At 40.3% G+C, this 5000-nt stretch overlaps 1 pseudogene; it reads left to right on the top strand.

Annotated features, from left to right (window-relative positions):
* The first annotated feature begins 3636 nt into the window (after positions 1-3636).
* On the top strand, positions 3637-4052 carry LOC147466380 (histone H2B-like; annotated as a pseudogene).
* Positions 4053-5000: the final 948 nt, after the last annotated feature.

Consider the following 5000-nt stretch of genomic DNA (forward strand, 5'->3'; position numbering starts at 1 on the left):
CTCTGTTTCCTTTCTCCTTTCTTTCTTTCTCCTTCGTTTCCTCCCTCTCTGTCTACCCTTTTATGCTCTGTTTCGCTCTGCTTCTCTCTCTTCTTCTTTCCCCCCCTCCTTCTTCTCCTTCTTTCCCTCTCTCTTTTTATGTTTTGTTTCGCTTTGATTCCTTTCTCTTCTCTTTTTTCTTCTTCTTCTTCTTTTTTCCTCTTCTTCCCTCTCTCTCTTTTTAGCATTGAATCTCTCTCTCCCCTTTCCTTTCTCTCTCTTCTTCTTCTTCTTCTTCTTCTTTCCCTTCCTCTATTTCGCATTGATTCTCTCTCTCACTTCCATTCGCTTTGATTCTTACTCTCTCTTCTCTCTCTCTCCCTTCTTCTTCTTCCCCCCTCTCTCATCTCTCTTCTCCTCTCTCTCTCCTCTTCTCTCTCTCCCCTCTCTCTCTCTCTCTCTCTCTCTCTCTCTTCTTCCCCTATCTCAAATTCGCATTGATTTTCTCTCTCTTTAAGTTTTCTTTCGCTTGACTCCTCTCTCTCCTCTCTCCTTCTTCTCCTTCTTCTTCTTCTTCGTCTTCTTTTTCTTTCCTCTTCCTCTTCTTCTTTCTTTCTTCTTCTTTCTTCTTCTTCTCTTTTTCTTTCCTTCTCTCTTCTCTCTCTCTCCTTCTTCTTCTTCTTCTTCCTTCTTCTTCTTCTTCTTCTTCTTCTCTCTCTGTCTTTCTTTCTTCTTTTTTTTCTCTTCTTCTTCTTTTCCTTCTCTCTCTCTCTCTCTCTCTCTCTCTCTCCTTCTTCTTCTTTCCCTCTCTCTCTATTTCACATTGATTCTCTCTCTCTTTCTTTCTTTCTTTATGTTTTCTTTCACTTTGATTCTCTCTCTCTCCTTCTTTCTATCTCTCTTCTTTTTCTTTCCTTTCCTCGCTCTCTCTCTCTTTCTTATGTTTTCTTTCGCTTTGATTCTCGCTCTCACTTTCCTTCTTTCTATCTCTCTTCTTCTTCTTTCCCTTCCTCTCTCCTATCTCTCTTTCTTTATGTTTCTTTCGCATTGATTCTCTCTCTCTCTCTCTCTTTCTCTTTCTCTTTCTCACATCTTTATCAACACTGATTTTTGATAAGTAAATTAGTTGATTGGTATTGAACTGAGTAATAGCGGCATTGGTAATGCAATTAATTTAGTATGGTGTGGGGGCATCGGTGAGTGTTTTGTTGGTTGTTGATAAAGTTGAGTATGATGACAATGTTATTGAAGAATATGACATTGATATTGCGATCTATGCATCTGGGCTTGGGTTGATTCCCACTCTCTCTCTCTCTCCTCTCTCTCCTCTCTCTCCTCTCCCTTCCTTCTGTCTCTCTCTCTCTTCCTTCTTTTTCTTTCCCTCTCTCTCTTTTTAGCCTTGATTCTCTCTCTCAGAGAGCTTTTCAACAAATACTCAAACTCTTTTTTCGTGGCGTACAAGAGGGGCTACAGATTGCTTTGTGTTTTATTTCGTATACAGAGTTTTGATCATTTAAGGTATAGTTCGTTTGCTTAATTATGCTGACTGTTCATATTCGTTACTTTTACTCGCCCTTTCTTTTCATTCTACGTCCTCATCCTTATCCTCTACATCACCATACCCTCTTGTTCTTATCATTTTTCTGTTCTTTCTATTATCAATATTCCTCCATTCTTCTCCTTCTCCTTCGCCTTCTTCTTCTTCTTCTCTCTTTCTTTATGCTTTCTTTCGCATTGATTCTCTCTCTCTCCTTCTTCTTTCCCTCTCTCTCTATTTCGCATTGATTCTCTCTCTTCTTCTTCTTCTTCTTCTTCTTCTTCTGTTTCTTCTTCTTCTTCTGTTTCTTCTTCTTCTTCTTCTGTTTCTTCTTCTTCTTCTTCTTCCTCTTCCCCTCTCCCTCTCCTTCTTCTTCTTCTTCTCCTTCTTTCCCTCTCTCTCTTTATGTTTTGTTTCGCTTTGATTCTCTCTCTCTCTCTCTTTTTCTCTCTCTTCTTCTTCTTCTCTTCTTTCTCTCTCTCTCTATTTCACATTGACTTCTCTGTTTTTTTCTTCTTTATGTTTTCTTTCGCTTTGATTCTCTCTCTCTCTCTCTCTCTCTCTCCTTCTTTCTCCTTCTTCTTCTTTCCCTTTTCTCTCTTTCTCTCTTTCTTTATGCTTTCTTTCGCATTGATTCTCTCTCTCATTCTTCTTCTTCTTCTTCTTTCCCTCTCTCTCTTTATGTTTTTGTTTCGCTTTGATTCTCTCTATCATCTCTCTTTCTCTTTCTCTTCTTCTTTCTCTTCTTTCCTCTCTCTATTTCACATTGATTCCTCTCTTCTTTCTTCTTTCTTTTTGTTTTCTTTCGCTTTGATTCTCTCTCTTTCTCTCCTTCTTTTCTATTCTCTCTTCTTCTTCTTTCCCTTCTCTCTCTCGATCTCTCTTTCTTTATGTCTTTCTTTCGCATGATTCTCCTCTTTCTCTCTCTCTTCTCTCCTCCTTCTTTCTATCTCTCTTCTTCTTTTTTCCCCTCTCTCTCTCTCTCCTTTCTATCTTCTTCTTCTTCTTATCCTCTCTCTATTTCGCATTGATTATCTCTCTCTTCTCCTCTCTTATTTTCCCTCTCTTTCCATTTCGCATTGATCTCTTCTCTCTTCTTCTTCTTCGTTCCCTCTCTCTTTCTTTAGGTTTTTTTCGCTTTGATTCTCTCTCTCTTCTTCCTTCCCTCTCTCTCTATTTCGCATTGTTTCTCTCTCTCTCTCTTTCTCATTCTTTATGAACCACTGATATTGGAATTTTAAATTGCTTTTGGGTGGATGATAAGTAAATTAGTTGATTGGCACTTAGTATGTTTGTGGGGGCAATCGGTAGTTGTTGATAAGTTGAGTATACAGGACAATGTTATTGAAGAATATGACATTGATATTGCAATCTATGCATTTGGCTTGGGTTTGAGGTTGAGTAGCTAGTTTATTAGTTTGGGATTGATAGAGAGTCAATTACATCTCTAGGGAGAGTTTGTGGCTCCGAAAGGAGCCGATGTTGTTGAAAAGAGGCAACCGAGAGAAAGGTTGATTTCTTCTCAGTCTTCTTGGGAGGAGCACAGCCTGGATGTTAGGCAGGACACCACCCTGGCAATGGTCACACAGAGAGAGCTTGTTTCAGTTCCTCGTCGTTACGGATAGCCAGCTGCAAGTGACGGGGGATGATACGGTTCTTCTTGTTTGTCACGGGCGGCGTTACCTGCCAGCTCGAGAACCTCCAGCAGTCCAGGTATTCCATGACGGCAGCCAGGTACACAGGGCAACCTGCTCCGACACGTTCAGCGTAATTTTTTCCTTTACGCATAAGGCGTGAATCCTACCTACAGGAAACTGAAGGCCGGCGCCTGCCGAATCGAGCGGGACTTGACTTTCCCTTGCTACTTACCACCCTTACCACGACCTGACATGATGCTTGCTTTATAGGTATCTCAAAAACCTTGCAATCAAAATCCAGAGCTTACCTATTTTATAGGCGCCCACACCGTTGAAACTTACCGATAGCGTTAGATAGCAACGCTTCGCACGCCCGTTGAGCCACTAGCTGGCCTCACTCACCTGAGGCTGGCGCCCGTGTCGGCACATATAAGGAAATTTCCTTATCAGTGTTTTTTTTAAACTGAAGGGATAACCACCGTGATGCCACCCAAAACTTCCGGAAAGGTCTGCCAAGAAGGCCGGTAAGGCCCAAAAGTCTATCACCAAGGGTGATAAGAAGAAGAAGCGCAGGAGAAGGAGAGCTACAGCAATCTACATCTACAAGGTGTTGAAGCGCACAGGTCCACCCCGACAAACGAGGGGGTAGCTTCTCCTCCAAGGCCATGTCCATCATGAACTCGTTCGTGAACGACACATCTTTGAGAGCGTATTGCAGCCGAGGCTTCTCCTCCCGTCCTTGGCACACTACAACAAGCGGTCCCACCATCACCAGCCGGAGATTCCAGACTAGACCGACCGACAGGCTGTGGGCTGCCCGGAGATACTGGCGCAGAAGCTACTGCTGTGAAGTGAGGGCACACAAGGCTGTCACCCAAGTAAACACCTCCTCCAAGTAAATTAGATAGGTTGCACACGGTTTCGCTGCCCTCCTCTACCACATCGGCTCCTTTAGGAGCCACAAATTGTGATCAAGAGCAGCATAGAAAGACATGGGCGTTGTTATCTTGTTGTTTTTGTTTTACTTTGCTAGCACCGCGGCGACGTGGTTTGGGTCAGCTGTGTTGTTTATTTAGGTCGAGGGGCTTATCAAAACTAGTTATCTAGGTGCTTGTATTCGTGTTACTTGCATTGCGCAATTGCATAGAAATTGAATGACATATTGATCTGGCAATAAATGAGCTATATTCCAGCATGTGTCAATATATGGCCATATCCGTTACTTTTTTCTTATCCTTTTTTTTCTGAAAGTCCGTTGACAAATTGCTCTTACGAATTGGGCACAATTTAAGCTGTGAGTGGCTTTAGTTGCGAAAAAAAAACAAATCCATACATAATGTACGTTAAAAAGAAAAACAAGGAGAGTAACACAAACACCTGTGAAAAGAAAGAAAAGAGAGAGAGAAACCTAAACCACAAACAGCTTTGCCATATATTACCCTGATACACTACATCTAGATCACCTCAGTCCATAGGTTATGCGTTCACGTTTATTTCACATCACACAGTAAGTCAGAATTAAAAGTTGACACACTAAAATATCACTAATAACAACTACATCGAAACCACACATTATATCCACAGCCATGGTTTGAAATGATGATTCTCCCACAGCTTGCACAATATATATGTTTATACTTGTACATCATAATAGGTAATTCGCGTCAATATATATATTCAATTATATATATATATATATACTATATATATATATATATATATATATGTATATATATATATATATAAGATATATACTATACTTACTATATGTATATATATATATATATATATATATATATATATATTGATATATATATAATATCTATAAGTATATATATATATATATA

Source organism: Penaeus japonicus, unplaced genomic scaffold, assembly GCF_977035675.1.
Source record: "Penaeus japonicus unplaced genomic scaffold, GWHDUDI00000001_assembly GWHDUDI00001426, whole genome shotgun sequence".
NCBI lineage: Eukaryota > Metazoa > Arthropoda > Malacostraca > Decapoda > Penaeidae > Penaeus > Penaeus japonicus.